This window comes from Schistocerca gregaria, unplaced genomic scaffold (genome assembly GCF_023897955.1).
Source record: "Schistocerca gregaria isolate iqSchGreg1 unplaced genomic scaffold, iqSchGreg1.2 ptg000308l, whole genome shotgun sequence".
NCBI classification, from domain to species: domain Eukaryota; kingdom Metazoa; phylum Arthropoda; class Insecta; order Orthoptera; family Acrididae; genus Schistocerca; species Schistocerca gregaria.
Window position 1 is genome coordinate 3,699,999 of NW_026061788.1, and position 24,070 is coordinate 3,724,068.

A 24,070-nucleotide genomic window follows, 5' to 3' on the forward strand; every position below is an offset into this window, starting at 1 on the left:
CCAATCTCTGCCATCTCCTGAAATTATTACCTCTGTAGCTCCCCAAAGTATGATGAAAGTTAATTGTTAGTGTCTTAACGCATGCCCTTTCATTTTGTCCCTTCTTGCCACTGTTCCTGTGGTGAAACTCTTCATTTCTTACCACAGCAGTTCACTGAATTTTAGTCATTCCTCTGTAGAACCAGAGGCCAAATACTTAGAATTATATGAAAGTCAATTACACATTGTGATAAACCAGAAAAATAAATTTGTGTTCCAAAAGTAAAATTCCCCTCCCCAACTGCTTCACTCCCTCCTCCACTAGGAGTTTTAGGACCTCGTGTGCCTCCAGCATTATTGGATTGCAGGTCTCCCAATAATTTATTCAACTCCTAATTTTCATTGCATCACCTATGTGTTCAAACTCTTCTTCTGTCATGTCATCAAACAGATCCTACCACACATAGAAGCCTTAATGCACTCTTACCACATGCCACCTTAGTCCTCCGAGTTCAACACTGGAATTACTTTCGCGTCATTTAACTTTGCCTCCTTTGCTTTCCTGTTTCAAACAAGTGACTTACTTCGCTGTATTTCTGTGATATATTGCACATTTTTGTAGTTCCTTACTTTACGAATCAATTTCAGTATTTATTCTGTAACAAGAGTTCTTTTACAGTTACCTCGTGCATACATAAATTTGTCTGTCCAACATCTGTGACTGCCGTTTTCAGATAAATCCTTCCCTCTTCAACTGATCTGCGTGTTGCAGTATTCATTACCACACTATTTATTGCTTCAGATAACTTTAAACACACACCATTCTTCTCAGTACCCCACTTACTTCACCACTAACAGTTATGGACTATTCTCTTACGCCTCGGTCTGCTCTTGGTCATTACTAACTTGTGACATGAATGTATATCTGTTCCTGAGTATACCCTGCTATCCAATATCAGATTTTACAAAATGTCTCAGTGATGTAATCCAGATAGAATCTCCTCATGTCCCTCAGACTTTTTCCAAATATACCTCTTCCTCCAGTAACTTTAAAATAGCATATTCATAATTAATAACAGACTTATAGAGAAATGGAACTTTTTTACTCATCACTTCTATTATCAAGCTCATTCTCCTAAACTCTGCCATGTATTACATTGCCTTTTACAGCATTCCAGTCACTCATGATTATTAGATTTACATCCTCATTACATACACATTTTGCATATACTTCTCCCTCTTCGTCAGATTGTGACATTGGCAGATATACCTGAAACATAACCATTAGCTTTTTGGTGCAAATTTTGATGAGAATATTCTTATTACTGAACTGGCCACTGTACTGACCCACACATACACTCCCAAAATCTTTGTAAGCAGTTTGCAGTGTGTACCGTGCAAGTCAGATGGAGATGGTGCTTGTGGATGTACACAGCCTCTCATCCATGCACTCTGCTTTCCAGCTGACATCTTTTGGGTATAGGATGAGCAACCTCTAGCTCAGTCATGTTTACCTTGACATGCATGTTACCTCATTGTTATTGTGCACGTCTCTGTACCTGGTATAATTTATGTTTTAGATTTAGTTTGTTGTGTCCATCATTATATTGTGTTCTCTTGCAGGATTAGAACATTCAATGACTCAAACTCTACCCTACATTTCTGCTCGTGAGAAATCCATCTTACCAGAAATGATATTATTCCTATATCGTTTCACTGACTGCCACTACATCCAGAGTGAACATTAAAATTTCCTCTTCAGATTTTCTAGCGTCTTTACCATATTGAACTTCTACAGATTTGTGAGTCAAAGCATGGAATGTCAGTAGTCACTGGACATTCATGTTTTGCAAGTTCATTTTATCAGGGGGATCTTCAGAGCCGAGATATATCTTTAATGAAGAAATGTATCCCGTACTCGAATCACACAGCATCCGTATGAGTATGCCTTATTTGGTAATTTTTGATGGATTGTAAAATTTAACTGTCCACACCATGGTTTCATTCCTTCATCAGTTGAGATATTTTGACTTAGATTAAACATTTCTTTATACTTTTTGGAAAAATAATCAACTGCAAATTTCACTTCAAAAAGCCGGTCGGCATTATCTGGTTTATTGTTGTCAGAAAAATGTAAAAATGATAATATTTGTCTGAATATCTTGTGGACATCGCTTTGCGAAATATGTGTCTATCAATGGATTTGTTGATCAGTAATCATGGATCCTTGCGTTTCGAAAATTCCCATAAGGATACTAAGCCCAAACTATTTTATAAAAACGGATCCCATAATGCTGACAAATATGACATTTTTAATCCAGTTTCCTTCTATTGCAATGTTGACTGTAATACTCATGGGTTTCATTGCTAATGTACTCAAACAGATCTTTCCCAATATATAATTCTGAAATATCCATGACGCTCTGTGAATCTTTGGGAAATGTGTGTGGACCCGGAGATTCTTCAAATTTGTTATTGGTCCTCAGTAAATCATAGTCTGTCTTTGTCTGATTCATCTGAGAGCTGGTATCTGATAAAGCTGTTTTCACAGTTTTCACTTGTAGCCTTTCCTCTAATAGGTTGGCATAATCCTGTGTCAGACCTAGAAACATGGTTTTGGTGAATTGGACAGGCTATGCACCTTGTTCTCGAATGGAGATAATACCCCTATGGAGAGGTGATGGGGGATAGGAGTGTCAAAGGGGTGATTAGAATCCTTCGGAGGTTGTGCAGGCGTGGAAGACTACTTCAGGAGAGGTGGGAAGGATATGTTAGGATATCTCTTATTTCAGGTTACATGCTGCTATGTCAACTATTTCAACACTGTGCCTGACCAGCTCACCTCACAAACACAACTGCTGTTATGTAAGGCATAACGTAAGTGTTCACCAGTGGCAGGCTCAGTTGTGATCTACTTCTTACTTCGCGTGTTTTGGAAGACAGTATATGATTACTGTGCTACAGTGCCCTCCTCCTAGACAAGACCTGGCCCTCTGGATCATGACTTAGAACATCATTGCACTAAAATGACTGATCCTGTTGGCTGCCACAAATGGCTCCAGTCAGCTTTTTAAGGATTTCTTTCACCATCATGTTACCTTACTCACAACTCATATCAAGTCTTGTTTCCTGATTGTTTATTGCTACAGCTCTCCCTCTGCTGCTTCCTAGTCTCTCGGAATCGGGTCCACAAGAGATCGAACATTGGCTGGATCCAAGCTTTGTCTAGGGATCCACTTCCAGCATGTGTAAACAAGAACTATAGTTGGTAGTGTCACAGCATTAACTATTATTACATTGGTCAATGCTATTTCCCCCTGGTTCTGACTCTCCCTGTGCTGACTTTCATGATGCACCCATGTCTCTCTCCATGGAGATGGGCCCAGCCTTACAGAGAATGAATTTGTCTGTGGACTATATAATCTCAGGCCCCAAAGTTCTATTTAACATAGTCAAATTAGTGGCTGGTAGCACTTCCATGTGTTCCCCTGCCCAATATAATCTGTGGGTTGTGCCTGAAACTGTGGCAGGTGGAGCAAAAATAAATATTGTTTTACATGGTGTCCTGTTCATTTATAATTTCCCCCGTCTTCCTTCAATATTAACTGCGTGGGATTTCTGACCCTCTCCACCTAGTCTGTTTGGACAAACCATAATGGCACTACTGTAATACTACGGTAACTTCTAGTTCCATATAGACAATCTGTGTTTGTCTTCCATAACCAATGATTTATTCCTTTACTCCAAGAAAGTTCTTCAGCATCTCACACTTATGAGGATACATGTGAACTGCATGATGTAGGTATTATGCATACTTGCTGCTTCTGGAAAGGAAATTGAAATCCATACTTTCCCCTGCTACTCATTTCCTCTGCTGTGGCTTGGTTAAAATGAAAAGGTTAGGTGCTACGATGATGCTAAAGGACAAACACTCTCTGGTATAGCTCCTTTTGCACTTGACATTGCACCTCCAGGCATTGTCTGGTGATCGGAATTCCGCTTCTAGCTGGCTTCTCACTTGTTCCATAGATTCATGTAATTCTCTCTCTCTGTCTCTCTCTCTGTCTCTGTATCTCTCTCTCTCTCTCTCTCTCTCTCTCTCTCTCTCTCTCTCTCTCTCTCTCTCTCTCTCTCTCTCTCTCTCCCCCTCTCCCCCTCCCTCTCCTCTCCCTCTCCCCCTCTCTGACCCCCACTCTCTCCCCCTCTCTAACCCCTACTCTCTCCCCCCTCTCCCCCCCGCTCTCCCCTCTCCCCTCTCTACCCCCTCTCTCTCTCTCTCTCTCTCTCTCTCTCTCTCTCTCTCTCTCTCTCTCTCTCTCTCTCTCCCTCTCCCCCTCTCCCCCTCCCTCTCCTCTCCCTCTCCCCCTCTCTAACCCCCACTCTCTCCCCCTCTCTAACCCCTACTCTCTCCCCCTCTCTCCCCCCCGCTCTCCCCTCTCTACCCCCTCTCTCTCCCCCTCTCTCTCCCCCTCTCTCTCACCCCCTCTCTCTTTCTCCACCCTCTCTCTCTCTCACACCCCCCTCTCTCTCTCACCCCCCCTCTCTCTCACACCCCCCTCTCTCTCTCACCCCCCTCTCTCTCACACCCCCTCTATCTCTCTCACCCCCTCTATCTCATCCCCCCTCAGTCCCCCCTCTCTCTCCCCCCTCTCCCCATGCTGTCTTCCAAAGACAGTAGCAACTAAATTATTAGTTCTTTATCCAACTTTCTGCTTCATTTAGCAGCATCTCAGTTAAGATTCACCATTTCTTCTGCTGTTTTGTGTAATAAACACTTCCAATTCAGCTGGTGCAGTAAGAGCATACCCTTCTGCAAACACAAGTTTTTGTGCTGTAGCACTCACTTATTGCCTTCCTTATTCTACCCGTTGTTTTATTACTTCTACTATATCATTCACTCTTTCAACCTCATCAGCTGTCCCACTGTTTCCACATGTCATCCTAACACAGTGATCCAACCTCTACTTCTGGTATGTGGTATATTCCCCAAAGCCTAAGTCACCTCATCCCCCAAATCCTCCCATGTTTCCTCCTACACACCCTGGAAACTCCTTCAAACATTCTGTGATCACATACCATCAGTTTAAAATTACCGAGGGCTTCTTCTAACCATGTTACCTCATTCTATGTCTACCATTCATTAAATAACACCTGTATCCCCCATTGATAAGCACATTTGTTGATGTGCTTGGTGAACAGTTCTCACTGTCAACGTGGTCGTTCTGCAATGCTGCCACTGCAATGACAAGCCATAGTCCTCTTAAGACTGGGTTTATCTTCTCTCCTGGCATAGCTCATCTGAGGACAGTGCATGTGTCTCTAATGCAAAAATCCACTGCTCCTGCACAGCAGGTAATCTTCCTTGTACCAAACATACAAAGAAAACTCCCTTACATCCTTGGTCTTCCCGTGTAGACCTACTATAGCTGTTTCACTTAAAACTTCTTGTTTGCTACTCATCACTTGTTTCCCACTTTCTTTCTGGCTCAGCCCTCCAATTCTTTGGTTAATCTAAGGACTTGTCACATGTTTCATATTTCCACATGCAGAATTCTCGTAGACAACTGCATTTTGAAAGTCACTGGTGACAGTTTCACAATCTGATATTGGCCATGACACTGCATAAAAAGTAGTGTCTTACTATTTGTAGTATGTGAATTCGATAGATTTCACATTGGCCATTTTTGTCTTGGTGTGATCTTTCCCTGTGAGTCACTGCTCCCTCTTGTTTATACAGTGCCAGTCTATTTACCTTAACCAACCTTTTCAATTCTTCTCTTGCCACCCTCACAAATGCGTTAACATGCATTCAATTATTGAAATAGGAAAACAAAAAGAGAAAGACAATAGGTTTTGACCATATTCCACCTCATATGGCTAAAATTCTGTAGTTTTTGCTGTTTTGATTTGTACACAGACAAAGATAACTTGAACAGACATCACAATTGGTATGTGTGTGCTATATGGTATTATAGCATGCTCTCTATTGCTTCATGCACACTTAACATGGTCCTACTAGCCTGACGATGTAGATGACTTGTCCTCAATTTCTTCCCACATTACAGCTTAAATTCCTTCTATAAATCCAAGATACGGATGACCTCCTTGATTTGTTATTTCTGGTACAATTAAGTTCCCTATTGTTAATTACTGCTTGTACCAATGTTGCTGCCTGTTCATTTGGCACTGCGACCATTTAGACAGGTTATGAAAAATGATTCATAATAACAAAACATCAATCCCAAAAAATTCAACCTCCTAAATCGCTTGTCACTTTTCAATGAGTTTGGGCTTGGCTACCATCGGACCTCTGCCATTGTAGCACCTTTGCACTTCCGTGCTGCATGTCTATCCTCCCTTTGGAACATGTCATGGACACGTTTTGTGAATGACGTTGAGGTGCTAGAGCTTCAGCACACAGACTACAGTTTCTTCTTTCGTAATCTATCGTTCTCCATTTTGGCGTTTGAGGTTTGGCTTTGTTTCCTCTTCATCCCTGTGCAGTTCTGAAGGCCAGCCCAAGTGTACCATGTGACGGGGTAACACGTAATGACCATCCCCAGGTCTGCAGGTATGGTTTCCACATACATGGTACAGGCCAGGTCCAGGGAGGGGTGGTAGTTTGAGCTGTAACCCTCCCAAATTGCCATTTAGTCCCTCTGTCAGAAGTTTGGGAGGTTTGATCCATCGCCTAATTAGTGTGAGATCCCCTCTGAGAAAGGGTCCCACAGCAGGAAGGAACATGCTATGCCTTTGGAGATAATGGCGGTCTTGGGGATTCTGTCACAATGAGCCAATTCCAATCTGTGTCTACTAAACGTAGTCCCTCTGTCAGAAGTTTGGGAGGTTTGATCCATTGCCTAATTAGTGTGAGATCCCCTCTGAGAAAGGGTCCCACAGCAGGAAGGAACATGCTATGCCTTTGGAGATGATGGCGGTCTTGGGGATTCTGTCACAATGAGCCAATTCCAATCTGTGTCTACTAAACGTAATGGGAATGAGGTGAAACATTCAGACTCTTCCAGCTTTCACATTGGTTCCTCATACAACATACTGGACATTGTCATTTCTTTGCTACAGGTAATCCACATATTATTCAGAAAGGTGTTGACAAAATTGCAGGCCCTGTGAAATCCTGCTCTCATTTATGTAATTGCACTTTGCTTTTGGAGACCAAGTGTGGTCCTCAAGCCCAACAACTGCTTGCAGCTTCACTCCTCCAAAGCTATCATGTTAGTGGTAAGGCCCATCGAATCCTGAATTCATGTGGTGGTATTTACACCAGGCTGCTCAATGCTCAGAATGAAGGACAAATCGAAATATACCTTTCTGATGAGTGTGTCACTGCAGTCTATTGGTTAATGAAACAGGTTGATGCAACCTTAGTCCGTACATACTCGCACTTTTGGTAGAGTAGTGCCTCTGTCAAACATAGACCAAGTTATGAAGTCATCAAAGTCCAACCACACATTTGAAGCCAGACGAGCTGTTACCACTGCTACTGTAACAACAACACTTCTGTCGCAACACAGCAAAATGTACTTGTGGTAGGGATGCTCATGAGTGATTGCCTGCCTTGTCCTCCCTCCTGCATAAATTTCACTGACGACCATGCAGTCTCATCCTGAGATGAGAAAGTCATGCATCAGATCTGAGTGAAGGCTTGCAAGTTGTTGGCTAGTTGAAAGCCTTGCATTTTACCATCCGGCACTTGCAGCACTGTTCTTGCTACACCTTGCTGCACAAAGGACATATCCAAGCAGACGTGACCTCAAATTCATCACTACAGCTGTAAAATTGCCCAGTGTAACAATAGTGTCACCTTCTCCTCTACCTGTGCAAGCCGCCAAATCTTTGCCTCTGGCAGCGAAATCACGTGCTACATAATAAGCAGGATGGAAAGGACAGAGGAAATGCTTCTGTGGAGGCTTCCTACTTCCTTCAAGCTAACAAACTTCTCAGCTTTCATCTACTGAATGCAAAGCTTGCAAGACACCAAAGGCAAACAGTCTTCTTCTTCACTGACTCACTGGTCCTCCTCAGTAGTCTCACTGAATAATACCCTCACCCACCCAACCTCAATTTTGCCAGTGCACGCTGCTAACCATTTGGATACTCCGGAATCTCCACACTGACTCTGATAGAATGCTGACACACACGTAGCTCACATAGAGCAGGACTCTACAGTGACTGTAGCTGCCAAGTGCCAGCCTTTGAAGATTCATTACTACAGGTGACAGAGGTGACGACGCGTCACTTCTTTACCTCTTCCCATTTCCCCACCGTTACTTCCCTTCAGTGGAACAGTCGCAGCACTAGATCCAACAAGGAGGGATTATGGCTACTCTTGCAATTGCAGTGTCCACTTGTTTTCTCCCTCCAGGAAACAAAATTGCCCTCACAACTGCTTCAAACCTCTTGGTATTCTTTCCAGTCCTCTTTCACCTTCCAACTGGGGATAGCATTCCATTTGAGGAGTCACACTGCTCATCTGCAATCACATTCATTGTCACTCTGTCTCACTGAACACCAGACTGAAGCTGTTGCAGTCATCACTTCATCTTTCCTGTTTCCATTGTCCACGTCTCTCCATCATTGTGTGTTACCAGTGCAGACATCCTTCAGCTTATTGGGCAACTTCCTCACTTTTTGCACTTCAATGTGCACCATCCCCTTTTGGGCTCTTCTGAATAAGATATTTGTAAAAATAGCAAAACCATCGTGAAGAGATAATAAACTTTTATCCACACCTTGTATTTGCGACTTACTGGCTGATTTTTTAACCTCTTTCTCGACCTTCATGCAGAAATTAGCAGTAGTACCTTCGTCAAAATGGATGGCTCTCACTGGTGTTGGGTCTCTCTTCTTTATTGGTACAGACTTTCCAGCATCAGCTGTCAAAACATTGCTCAGTATTTAGAGCGGTTTTCTTTGTTGTGTATCAGGCCACATAGCGACACAGGCTTTTCAGTCGTATCATCTGCTCTGCCTACACCCTTCAGAGCCTGTGCTGTATGTTGTCCATCCCTTAGTGAAACAGATCCAAGAAATCTTTCACTTGCTGAACCTTTATGGAGCCACTGTGATGCATTTGTGGGTCCCTGGTCACGGCAACCTGAGAGGAAATGAGGGAGCTGATACTGCTGCTGAGGCAGCTGTCCTCTTACCTTGGCCTGCTAGTTCTTCCATTCCCTCCGATCTTTGTGTTGTTGTCTGTCAGCAAATGGTGTCTCTTTGTGATTAATACAGGTCTTCCCTTCATGGAACAAGCTCCAGGGAATTAAACCTCTTAGTGGCTTGGCCAACTTCTTCCTCTTACCTTAAAGAAATGTCTTGGAATGCACACGCTGAGCTACAGAATTAGTCCTTTGCCAGCCACAAATGACACCATATTACTCCATAAGGAAGTTTAATAATCCCAAGCAATCTTGCCCTCAATTCCAATTGTAACAAGTCTTGCCATGCAACTAAGAACATCATTCCGGATAAGCACTGGTATATCAGCAAAATGAAGGCTGTGCCATTCACTCAAAACAAGGAAGCACTACTCATACACTGCAGACATTGTCCTACTGAACTGGCCTCCATCACTTGATTCCACATTTCTCTCCTTTGATTCCCATGACGCCAGCAGTACAGCTCAAGTTGGCAATAATTCACAGATGTGCCACTTGTCCTCATAACAGATATTCCATTGGAATACTGCTACCATCTGCAAACATGGTAAATTTGGTAAATTTGTACTAAACACCATTCACAATAGCTGGCAGATAATTATCAGAAATCAGAGGACAGACACAGGACAGAAGGCCTTTTTCCCCCCAAACCCTATCCCATTGCTATTACTAAAAGACTAACTTCATGGCCTGCAGTACCAGTTTCATATTGCTTATCTGACAGTGTCCAGGGTCAACAGAAATATTCCTTTTTAAAATGCAGGTAGTAATTACAAAAATACTGAAAATGGAACTGTTGTCAGAATGTAGTCAGTAAGAAGTATGATCTTGAATCAGCGGTTAAACATAAGAAGAACAGTATTCAGAAATGGCGTGCATGTCTTCAGCCAGTAGAGATAAAGATGTACAAAAAACACACACTATACTAATCCAGTGTTCCTTAATGAGAGCACTTAGCTGCTTCCAACAAAAACATTGATTATGAATTCAAACCTTCTCAAAATTCCTAATAGCAGACATTTAAAACACCATTTGCAAAGTAACAAAAGTTCAAAGAAACTGCAGTGTGTAAAACAACTCCAGATAATTTGAAGCTCAGTTATTAGAAGCAATAATAGCAATTAGAAACCCAATAGCAAACGATTTCCCTTAGTTTTTTTGTGGCCTTCCATAACATTTTCAAGGTTTGGCTGAGCTACAATAAATCCAGGTTTATGAAAACTATATTATCAGTGTCAGTTTGCTACACTTCACTTTCCTTTGAATTCTGTCACATGCTTTTGAAATTAAGACTTAAAGCAACATGTGTATTACATTCCTGCTTTGTGTCCTTTAGCCTTTTCACTATCCAAGGTTTTTATTGCATACTGTGCGCATTGAGAACATAGAAATAACTGTAATCCGATATGACTCTCGTTCCTGTCATGCTATTAAATAGGTTATATTAAGTACATGAAGATCAGAGCATATTTTTCTACTACGTATGTATGTCTACAAACTACTATTCCATGTGCAGCTACACAAGAATGTATTGTTTCTCCTGTGCTTTTTAATCTCTCTCTAGGAGAGCTTACATCACAAAGTTATAGGCTTTTTATGATACATTTTCCTGAAAATATATATTTGTGCACACTACTGCCATTCAGTTGTAAATTGTTTTCTTTGAAGCGAACAACTGTGCATATAGAAATATTACACGCTTGTAATATGATCTGAAATGCTGAGTGCCTGTTACTGTTGACATCCCACCTCTTGTCCTAAGCAGACTAATAAAAAGGTTGATGTATTGTTACATTACAAAGCAGTTAATTGTATGTGTTGTCTGGCAGTTTATTGTGATCGTGTATAAGCTTAGGGGTGGCCACTTGTTTAAGATTGATCGACCCACAGATTGCCACCTCTTCATAATATTAGACGTCATAAATAAGACATAGTAATACATTTATGTTCCTTGACATGATGTAATTATAATGGAACTAGCTATAGTGAGTGAGCTGCTTATGACATTGCAGTTTTGTGTGTTTACACAAGTCAGGGTTCGTACACTGCGTTTCTCGTTATGGCATATATATACGTCAAGAATATGTGCACCCTTTTTATTCAGTTTTCTTCAGTCTTTTTTTTTTACACAATACTGGTACTGTGAGGATGGGAAATGACTGAAAACAGTTGTAATAAAGTAACCTCTCACTACTCTCACCTGTCTGAGGAAAGAATTATTAGCTCAAGAAGCCATAGTTTCCTCATTTAAACATTTCTATTGACATTTTCACTGTTTTGATATGACTTGTTCACACTCGATTACAGTTGTATGAGATTTATTCAAAAGTTTGCGTAAAATACAATAGATTTCATGTAAGTTTACATTCTGATAACTAGAATTAGTAGTATAAATTTGCATTTGTCAAAGTAGTTACTGAAATCAGAATTTCTGTGCTTGGAGTCTCTTATCCAGAAGCACTCATCAAAATATTTTGTGTTCCAAAAATGTATCATTATTCACATTTGTAACTGTTAGTTGTTTAAATTTGGTCCCTTTGAAAGGAAGCATAAGTATTTCATATTGCAATTACTGAAGCTTCTACATTACTGTCGTTTCTTGCAATCATTGTAAAATGTCTGTGTCATTTAATTGAACTTCATGAAGCTCCCATTATTGCTAATATTTGCACCAATGTCATATTTTGTACTTCCAACATAGACATTACAGTATTTGGAGATTTACGAACTACAGGAAATAGTAAAGCACTGATGTGGAAACTGTATTCTATCCCTAATGTAACATCCAGTATTTAGGTTGCATGTTCCATAATATGAAAATTATTAAAATGATATTCCTCAGTCATTAGAAACTCTTACCCAGCTAGATGACATTCTTTGTTTGCATTTAGGATGTATATTATACCGTCAGCCACAGGGTCATATATTATAGATAGTCTTGTATGTTGTCTTTGTATCTTTGGCAGAAGTTAAAACAGCTAACTGGATCTTGACAAAATAATCTACTAGTAACATCAACATACAGAGTCATTTGTTGTTCGTCTGTCTGTCCGTTCTCAAGAATAGCTATACTATGGTAAACGATCCCTTTGCGATGTAAATAATTTAAGGTTCTAAGTCAATGTAGTCAAAAGATACGGCCACATATGTCACATATTTCGTTACTTGCAAACTCACTCGTCAAATCCTATTGATGAAATCAGAGCTCGACCCTGGGGCCTGGCGCTGTGCACGTATAGCGCAGAAACCGAGAGGTCGTTATCGTTTCTCGATCGGACCACCAATTTCTCATTCATCGTTTTAACCTAGTCTTCACATCTCAACGATGTGAGGAATCGTGAGGAACAACACGTGGTTCAGATTCCGCGTAAAAATATAGGTTGCCTTTACCCGGTTCGATAACGTAAGCAGGTTAGGGACACGGTAGTCGCTCTGGTGGCGTTGAATACGAAGACTTGTTTCACGCCTCTGAGCCACACTAAATTATTATTATTATTATTATTATTATTATCTATAAAAATAAGTAATTTGTACAGAAACCTCAGAGCGCCGTCATCCTCCTAGTTGTACTGTCGTTTTTGGCAAATTTTGCCCAGGTGGATTACATAGGTCAGTCCTCCTCAAATAATGTGCTGCATTACAAAAGGTCACAACGCCCTTACCTACTCAGTTATATGACACGAAATTTGGTTTAAAAACATAGGGTGAGAGTGTACTTGAGATCTGGTTTTTGCGTTTACACTCTGTCATTTTTGAATAGACCATGAACACATACATCAACACAGAATCACAGACGGAAAGTAACACTTCCAGCAAAAATTTCCGCATACTACCGTGTTGACAGAATGTGCAACTGATAGTTATGTGATTTCATTTCAAAGATTATAGAATCAAGTCAAATGCAAGTTTTGGTTGTCAATGCAAATAAAATGGGCTCTAAGCACTATGGGAGTTAACATCTGAGGTCATCAGTCCCCTAGAACTTAGAACTACTTTAACCTAACTAACGTAAAGACATGACACACCTCCATGCCCGAGACAGGATTCGAACCAGCGACCGTAGCAGCAGCGCGGTTCCGGACTGAAGCGCCTAGAACCGCTCGGCCACAATGCCGGTGGTTGTCAATGTAGATAATGAATATCGATGTGGACGAACAAGGTAATGAATGTGTCGAACAAGTAGCAATAAACCTACAGGGAATCAGAATTCTCTTTCAACGTGGAGCACACTTACTTACGACGCAAACTGGAACAAATGCTTGGTGTTTTGTATGAACATTCTCTGTGTGCTTAAGGTCTGGGTGGGATTCACACATCAGGCAACCATTTTTAACAAGTAAAAGACCCACTTCACCTGTGGTAAGGCCGGCTGAGCTGTGCCGTGTTGCACCGTGTTTCCATATCCACGTTAAACGCGACGACCGGTCGCTACATACTGGTGGAGTTGGATTGGGTTGTTTCGGGGAGAAGACCAGACAGCAAGGTCACCGATCTCATCGGATTAGGGAAGGATAGGGAAGGAAGTCGGCAGTGTCTTTTGACAGGAACCGTCCCAGCATTTGCCTGGAGCGATTTTGGAAAATCAAGAAAAATTAAATCAGGGTGGTCGGACGCAGGACTGAACCGTCGACCTCCCGAAAGCGAGTCCACTTTGCTGACCACTGCGCCATCTCGCTCCGTCTACTGGTGGAGAGTCGCTAATTGTTGGAGACGTAATAGAGGCTGATGTCACGCTACATAGCGATTCTGTTATCAGTAAGTTTCCTTATACGAGAGTTATTATAATTAATGAACGAATCGTCATGTAAGGTCGCAGGACGCTTATTTCTTACGGTGTTTGAACCTGAGATGTTGAAAATATTTGTCTGGGACTGAGATTCGAACTCTCATCCTTCCCTTCGCCAGGCTTCACCCCTTTCAGATGATTTAGTTCCAACGATTCAATGTTTCCCCTGGATTTCTGAGTTCTCAAAGTCTCTCCGAAAGGCGCATATCTGGGTTCGACAACTGGTCTGGCAAAAAGTTTCCATCACGACGTTTCAAGCTGCAGTACGCGCACACCAGCCTGCAGGTGACAATTATAGTTTTCAACGTCTCTCCGTGCCTTTCAACATTATTGATTGGTGCCGGTTTCGACTCGCAATCAGAACGATTCGTCATATTAATTTCATATACAATCATCGTCGCTTAGTTTGGTGAAAAAGTATTTCATAGTCAATGCCTCTTCGTGTGTAGTCGAAACGAAGACATTTGCAGGGCTCGACTTCCAATCAGCACACAGCTTTACGTCATGTTATTTCCAGTTCAAATACCTGTACATCTCACAACTGGTGAAATAAAATGTTTTTTAACATGTGTTCATGACTGTATAACACTAAAAGGTGTACTGGTTTCGAATCCCGGTAAATCAAAAGTTTTTCACCTCGGTATTTCAGTTTTAGTCGTCTTGCTAGTGTTGAAAAGATTTCAGATCTAATATTTGATTGTGCTCGATTAACAATTCAGTATCAACTGGGTTCGAATCCCAATCCCCCACAAACTTTATGCCATGTCATTTCAAATTCAATCCTGCACACACTTGTTACTTTTGACCTGAACCATGTTTAAAATTTTTCGTTGTTACTTAACATGAAGAAGAATTGCTGGATTGGAGACTTCAGTCCCATTCCAGTACAAAAATGTCCGTAATATAATTTCAAGTTGAATTTTGCTTTTTAAAATGTTATTTACTGTAATAAATTTGAGTTTGCAAGCGTAATGGCCGTGTCATGTCTAATAACGTGTTTTCTGTATTAATTTGTATGTGGATTGATACCCATTAAGGGCAGTTATTTTTTGAGGCCTCTTGTAATAACCATTTTAGTTAGTCAAACAACTGTATCCAAAAGACCACAGAGGGTATGCAAGACAGTTGCGTTATGGGGATTGCATATAAATCAGGCGAAACGCGATTTATGTCGTTCGGGTACTTTTGAGCATGACAGTACCACAATCCTTAATAAAGCACTTGTGTTTAAAAAGGTATATAATGTTTCTGATATTTATGTCTTGATATAGTCAGATGTTAAGCTCTTTAAACTATTTTGGACTTCTTCTGGCATAATGTCTACTGCGTTTCATACGTGGCATGTCTAATTTTCGTGCATGCACATTCGCAGAGTCGCTTCGCGTTAGAATAACTTACTATACAAACTGATTGTTTAGGTCACGATATTTATTTCGCCGTTAATCTGAAAATTCTGTTGTGATTATTTCCCTCGCAAAAAAATGTAGCACGTTCTTTTACGAACAAAGTTCACCTACACGGTTTCCCATCGTTAGCGAACTATGAAATAGTTCAAGGTAGAGTTACTTGTTACATGGCACAAATCTGAAATACGTATGTTTCTAAATCTTGCAGTGAGAAAAATTTGGGAATGTAGAGCATCAATTTCTCAGTTCAGATAAGTTTTGACTTCCAATTCTCTTACTGAGTTTCTACTGCACAAAGGGAAAATCTAATCTCATTACATAATTACTTGTTTACTATATATAGATCCTCCATTGGGATATTTCGAATCGATTATGAGGAATTTCGAATCCTTATTATGCTGTCTGCCAGACAGCAGAAAGCCGTTAACGGTCTGCGGTGACTTCAACATGGACTTACTAAAGGGTTCTGATAAAACATACACTCCTGGAAATTGAAATAAGAACACCGTGAATTCATTGTCCCAGGAAGGGGAAACTTTATTGACACATTCCTGGGGTCAGATACATCACATGATCACACTGACAGAACCACAGGCACAGACACAAGCAACAGAGCATGCACAATGTCGGCACTAGTACAGCGTATATCCACCTTTCGCAGCAATGCAGGCTGCTATTCTCCCATGGAGACGATCGTAGAGATGCCGGATGTGGTCATGTGGAACGGCTTGCCATGCCATTTCCACCTGGCGCCTCAGTTGGACCAGCGTTCGTGCTGGACGTGCAACCACGTGAGACGACGCTTCATCCAGTCCCAAACATGCTCAATGGGGGACAGATCCGGAGATCTTGCTGGCCAGGATAGTTGACTTACACCTTCTAGAGCACGTTGGGTGGCACGGGATACATGCGGACGTGCATTGTCCAGTTGGAACAGCAAGTTCCCTTGCCGGTCTAGGAATGGTAGAACGATGGGTTCGATGATGGTTTGGATGTACCGTCTACTATTCAGTGTCCCCTCGACGATCACCAGAGGTGTACGACCAGTGTAGGAGATCGCTCCCCTCACCATGATGCAGGGTGTTGGCCCTGTGTGCCTCGGTCGTATGCAGTCCTGATTGTGGCGCTCACCTGCACGGCGCCAAACACGCATACGACCATCATTGGCACGAAGGCAGAAGCGACTCTCATCGCTGAAGACGACACGTCTCCATTCGTCCCTCCATTCACGCCTGTCGCGACACCACTGGAGGCGGGCTGCACGATGTTGGGGCGTGAGCGGAAGACGGACTAACGGTGTGCGGGACCGTAGCCCAGCTTCATGGAGACGGTTGCGAATGGTCCTCGCCGATACCCCAGGAGCAACAGTGTCCCTAATTTGCTGTGAAGTGGCGGTGCGGTCCCCTACGGCACTGCGTAGGATCCAACGGTCTTTGCGTGCATCCGTGCTTCGCTGCGGTCTGGTCCCAGGTCGACGGGCACGTGCACCTTCCGCCGACCACTGGCGACAACATCGATGTACTGTGGAGACGTCACGCCTCACGTGTTGAACAATTCGGCGGTACGTCCACCCGGCCTCCCGCATGCCCACTATACGCCTTCGCTCAAAGTCCGTCAACTGCACATACGGTTCACGTCCACGCTGTCGCGGCATGCTACCAGTGTTAAAGACTGCGATGGAGCTCCGTATGCCACGGAAAACTGGCTGACACTGACGGGGGCGGTGCACAAATGCTGCGCAGCTAGCGCCATTCGACGGCCAACACCGCGGTTCCTGGTGTGTCCACTGTGCCGTGCGTGTGATCATTGCTTGTACAGCCCTCTCGCAGTGTGCGGAGCAAGTATGGTGGGTCTGACACACCGGTGTCAATGTGTTCTTTTTTTCCATTTCCAGGAATGTATGATGTGGAAACCATATTTGGTCTTACAGTGTGATCTCAGTGACTAATCTTCCAACATGGGTGGATAAAAGTAGCACCCCAACTAATGATATTTCCTTTGATGAAGCTGAATGCAAGAAAATAACTGTGCACTCACTAACAATGCTGTCTCTGATCATGGTGCACAGTCAGTTAGAATAAAAACGACAGTGCCTCTGCTCAGTGAAAATCCGAATAATTAATGATTGAAGAACAAATGTTTCTTAGAATGCTTTACGAAAAAAAAACATGGGATGAAATTTATAATGAACTAAATGCTAACACAAAATTTAATTTATTCTATGATAAATTCATATAACTGTTTGAAAATAGTTTAAGAAGACAGAGGGATTCATATTGACAATGTTTCCTTTGATGAAGCTCAAAGCCAGGTAATAGCTGCATAACTAATAATAAATTTTCTCTCAGTTCATGATGCACAGTTACTCAGGATAAATAAGACACTGCCTTACTGTATAAGACGTCTAAGTCGATACCAATTAGAGTAATTAATGACGCTAGGACAAATATTTTTGAGAATGGTTTACAAGCAATGACATGGGATAAAATTTATAACGAGCCAAATGTTGACTTAAAATTTAATTTATGGAACTATAAATTGATATCAGAATTAGAAGACAGCTTTCAACATAAGCAAATTAGAAAGAACATTAACAAGCGTATAAAACACATGGATCACTAGAGGAATTTAATCATTTTGTGAAAGGAAAATGGAAATATATACACTCCTGGAAATGGAAAAAGGAACACATTGACACCGGTGTGTCAGACCCACCATACTTGCTCCGCACACTGCGAGAGGGCTGTACAAGCAATGATCACACGCATGGCACAGCGGACACACCAGGAACAGCGGTGTTGGCCGTCGAATGGCGCCAGCTGCGCAGCATTTGTGCACCGCCCCCGTCAGTGTCAGCCAGTTTGCCGTGGCATACGGAGCTCCATCGCAGTCTTTAACACTAGTAGCATGCCGCGACAGCGTGGACGTGAACCTTATGTGCATTTGACGGACTTTGAGCGAGGGCGTATAGTGGGCATGCGGGAGGCCGGGTGGACGTACCGCCGAATTGCTCAACACGTGGGGCGTGAGGTCTCCACAGTACATCGATGTTGTCGTCAGTGGTCGGCGGAAGGTGCACGTGCCCGTCGACCTGGGACTGGGCCGCAGCGACGCACGGATGCACGCCAAGACTGTAGGATCCTACTCAGTTCCGTAGGGGACCGCACCGCCACTTCACAGCAAATTAGGGACACTGTTGCTCCTGGGGTATCGGCGAGGACCATTCGCAACCGTCTCCATGAAGCTGGGCTACGGTCCCGCACACCGTTAGTCCGTCTTCCGCTCACGCCCCAACATCGTGCTGCCCGCCTCCAGTGGTGTCGCGACAGGCGTGAATGGAGGGACGAATGGAGACGTGTCGTCTACAGCGATGTGAGTCGCTTCTGCCTTGGTGCCAATGATGGTCGTATGCGTGTTTGGCGCCGTGCAGGTGAGCTCCACAATCAGGACTGCATACGACTGAGGCACACAGGGCCAACACCCTGCATCATGGTGTGGGGAGCGATCTCCTATACTGGCCGTACACCTCTGGTGATCGTCGAGGGGACACTGAATAGTGCACGGTACATCCAAACCGTCATCGAATCCATCGTTCTACCATTCCTAGACCGGCAAGGGAACTTGCTGTTCCAACAGGACAATGCACGTCCGCATGTATCCCGTGTCACCAAACATGCTCTAGGAGGTGTAAGTCAACTACCCTGGCCAGCAAGATCTCCGGATCTGTCCCCCATTGAGCATGTTTGGGACTGGATGAAGCGTCGTCTCACGTGGTTGCACGTCCAGCACGAACGCTGGTCCAACTGAGGCGCCAGGTGGAAATGGCTTGGCAAGCCGTTCCACAGGATTACATCCAGCATCTCTACGATCGTCTCCATGGGAGAATAGCAGCCTGCATTGCTGCTAAAGGTGGATATACACTGTACTAGTGCCGACATTGTGCATGGTCTGTTTCCTGTGTCTATGTGCCTGTGGTTCTGTCAGTGTGATCATGTGATGTATCTGACCCCAGGAGTGTGTCAATAAAGTTTCCCCTTCCTGGGAGAATGCATTCACGGCGTTCTTATTTCAATTTCCAGGAGTGTATGTTGGGAAGAACAAGTAGAGATCCTGCAGTGATTGAACATTACAAAAGTTTTTCATAATAATCACATAGGGAGTCTCCCAATGCTCAATCTTACGTCTGCTATGGTTCCACATATATGTAAACGATTTTTGGTCTAATATACAGCAAGTGGAATTGGTTATTTTTGTGGATGACACTAGTATGGTAATCGTTCCAAGCATACATATCTTAACAAATGAGATGGTAAACAAGATTCTTAAAAGTATAATTGTTTTTCTGCTTACAGGCTTACCGTCTATTATAAAAAGACACATACTCAGTTTTGAACATCTAGGGATACTATATCAATGATCAGGGTAAGGCACATAGTGTGGAAATAATAAGTAGGGTGGAAACTTCAGTATTCTTAGGTGCCCAAACTAAAGTTAATTTAAACTGCAAAAGCACATTTCGTTGCTCCCGAAAAAACTTTGTCCATGTAAACACACTTAGAATCATTGTAAATTTAGGGAGAAACAAAACAGAAAGTTGACATTTACATGTATTTTCATTCAATAACCTCTATGGAATAATGTTCTGGTATAACTCATCATTAAGGAAGCAAGTCTTCATTGGTCAAAAATGTCGTGCAAGAATGATATATAGTGCTCACCCATAATCATCTTGTTGACATCTGTTTAAGGAGTTGGGCGTTCTGACTACTTCTTCACAGTATTTTTATTACCTCATGAAGTTGACTATAAATAATCCAGTTCAGTTCAAAAGGAACAAATTACAATACCAGAACAAAAATGACATTCATTATTCCACATTAAAGTTTAGTTATCACAAAAAAGTGTGCACAACATTGCAACTAAAATTTTTGGTAACTTACCCAGTGATTTCAAATTTTACTTAGTTGTCTAAGATTATATTACAAACTGAAAAAAGTTTCTAGAACGATAGTTTCTCTCCTCAATTATTATGGCCAATTGAGTCAATGATGAAGAGCTGGCAAATATTTTTCACGAAAATGTCCATTAACAACAGGAAATTATTCGTGACACATAACATGATTTGGTGGTATATTATGTCTTGCAGCAATATATCGTTGTCTGAAAGTGTAACATGGACCATAGAAATTCTTCAGATAGTGAGGATGGAAGCATGAAGGAGAATGTTAAAACGTGATGGAACCACAAAATGCAGATGATAATGTATTAGAGTAACTAAGAAGAAATTAGAAGGGCTGCCGTAAGATGACCAGAATTAGAGGGCGGAGGTGTAAAGAGTATATACGAAAATGGACTCTTTGCAGCAGTAATTCAGTATGATGTTTGAAATAATCACCCACATTAGAACAGGAAGATATGTAAAAGATAACGAAATCAGTTGCTGGACAGTTGTCAGTTGAGTGAAACACACAAGACAACGTATTCTCAGGAGCTCCTCACACTACAAATTTCGCTTTCAGTAATTTTCTATACTGTTTGTTTCTATGAAAATGAGGTTAGCAAACGCAAGAGATGAAATATAAGTTCTTTGTAAAATTAGGTTGAAGAGAATATTTGAGACTCCTAGTAATTAGAAAAAACTCACGTGTATGCATTTTTTGTGTTAAACGAATAATGACCTTGAGCAGCTGGTGGGCAAATTTCTTATCCTGAACATTGTCAGCTAACAAATTTTCGCACATAATCCGCTCAATGGAATAGTTATGCATCATTGACATCTGACATTCCTATTTATACAGGGTGTTACAAAAGGTACGGTCAAACTTTCACGAAACATTCATCACACACAAAGAAAGATGATATATTATGTGGACATGTGTCCGGAAACGCTTACCTTTCATGTTAGAGCTCATTTTATTTCTTCTCTCCAACTCACATTAATCGTGGAATAGAAACACACAGCAACAGAACGTACCAGCGTGACTTCAAACACTTTGTTACAGGAAATGTTCAAAATGTCCTCCGTTACCGAGGATACATGCATCCACCCTCCGTCGCATCGAATCCCTGATGCGCTGATGCAATCCTGGAGAATGGCGTATTGTATCACAGCCGTCCACAATACGAGCACGAAGAGTCTCTACGTTTGGTACCGGGGTTGCGTAGACAAGGGCTTTCAAATGCCCCCATAAATGAAAGTCAAGAGGGTTGAGGTCAGGAGAGCGTGGAGGCCATGGAATTGGTCAGCCTCTACCAATGCATCGGTCACCGAATCTGTTGTTGAGAAGCGCACAAACACTTCGACTAAAATGTGCAGGACGCCGTGCGGGTTTGGGGGTTAGAATAGGTCCGCGGTATTCCTGCCTGTCCTAAGAGGCGACTAAAAGGAGTCTCAAACTTTTGGGCCTTATATGATGGTCCCCTGTTGGGTTTGACCTCCATCTCTCAAAATTTTCCGAAGAGCGAGCCGATTGGGGAAGGGCGCTTTACTTGGTGCATTGTGTCCATCTTGCGATCAGACCGTTCGCTTGCTTATACACTGTTGAATTGCAGTCCTCTCCACTCTCCATCTCTTGGGCATGACTCTGTTTCTCCGTGCAGATTACACCTTGCACTGTGCAGTGCCTGTTTCTGCACCGACGGCGACCATGGACCACATGTTACCTAACATCCAGCACGGTAGCCAGGCTGTTGTGGTGGGGCCGCCATGTACCCTATTGATTGTAGCCCCCTGACTACACAGGGATCGCTCTACTGATGCCTGCGCCGTTAACTACCCACGTATGCCAAGGAGTAGATGCCTATCCTGCTGGGGTATCGGGACTCCCGGCAACAGCCATCCTGCCAGGTGGCTTTTGCCGTGGCTGGGTGGCACCTGTGGGGAGGGCCCTTGGTCGGAGTAGGTGGCATCAGGGCGGATGACCCGCAATGAAGCGTGGTACATCGTCTCTCGCTGGTGGCCAGCCGCCAGCAGTCTCTAAGCGTTCTCGGGCTCAGTTTAACGCTCAGAAGTACGATCCGAAAACGTTTCCCTCCCTGGCCACAGTGTGGGAGAAACGTATGTCTCAGGATGGCAGTAGCAGTTATTCGCCCCGCTTCTTAGTTTGTATGAGGGCTGATGGGGAGTCTTTGCTCTCCACAAAGCCTCAATTCTTCGTCAAGCATTTAGAGGACAAGTTTGGGGAGGTGGAGGGCTTGTCAAAATGCGCTCTGGGTCAGTCCTGATATAAACGGCATCCTCTGCCCAGTCACGATGGTTACTCGCTTGTGAGAAGTTGGGGGATGTTGCCGTTATGTTCACACCCCATAAGAGTTTAAATATGGTCCAGGGAGTTATTTAACATAGGGATCTTCTTTTGCAGTCTGATGAAGAGCTGCGCGCCAATTTAGAGCGCCGAGGTGTACATTTCGTCCGGCACGTTCATCGGGGTCTGAAGGAAAATCAGATTGCTACCGGTGCCTTCATCTTGGCCTTAGAAGGGGATACATTACCGGAAAAGGTCAAGGTGATGGTCTACCGATGTGACGTTAAGCCCTATATCCCTCCCCCGATGCGGTTCTTTAAGTGCTGGAAGTTCGGCCATATGTCTTCTTGCTGCACTTCCAGCCTCACATGTCGAGATTGTGGACGGCCATCACATCCCAATACACCATCTGCCCCGCCTCCCATCTGTGTCAACTGCGGGGAGCACCATTCACCTTGCTCGCCAGACTGCCGAATTTTCCAGAAAGAGCGTAAAATCATGGAATACAAGACCCTGGGCAGACTAACCTATACTGAGGCCAAAAGGAAATACGACCGACTCCATCCTGTGAGAATGACATCTTCCTACACTGCTGCTACAACACCTGTGCTAGCCCTGTCTGTTTCTCCAATTGCGGCTGGATCGACGAGTAGTACAACTCCTCCTGCCCCCTCGCCAGTGGGGGCTCTACCCACCGGGTTGCTCCTGCGCCACCTACCTCAGGAGAAACACCATCCCACCCATCGGGGATGTCCATCCCCACTTCTAAGCCAGAGAAGTGTCCAACTTCTTCGGCTTCTCACGCTTGCAAGGGGTCCCTTGGGGGTCCCTCCCTTTCCAGGTTTCCGCCAGCGAGAAGGCTGACGACTGACAGTGGCGTAAGTGCCCGCAATCCGCTGGTCGTAGGGCTTCACGGTCCTCCTCCGTCCTGGAGACTGAATCGGTGAAGCCCTCCCAGCCGGTGCGACCCAAGGAACGGCGTGAGATATCCAAGAAGAGCTCTCAGCCCAAGGAACTCGTGGTGGCAGCCATCCCACCGCAACCTTCCAGCTCTGCGTCTGAGGATGAGGTGGAGATTCTGGCGTCCCCTGAGGACCTCAATCTCGCCGGTCCATCAGACGCCATGGAAAGCACTATCACAGGTGCTAAATCGGAGGCAGCAGGTGACCCAGTGGCGTAATCTCCCTTCCCAGTCCCGTCACGCCTTTCTCAGCCATGGACACACCATCCTCCAGTGGAACTGCGGTTTCTTCCACCATCTAGCTGAGCTCCGCCAACTTACCAGCCTTCACCCTTTCCTCTGCATTGCTCTGCAGGGAACTTGGTTTCCGGCAATGCGAACCCCCGCCCTCCATGGCTACCAGGGTTATTATAAGAACTGGGCAGCTTATGAAAGGGTGTCTGGTGGCGTCTGCATATATGTCCTGAACTCTCTTCACAGCGGGTCTGTACCTCTCCAAACACTTTTAGATGCTGTCG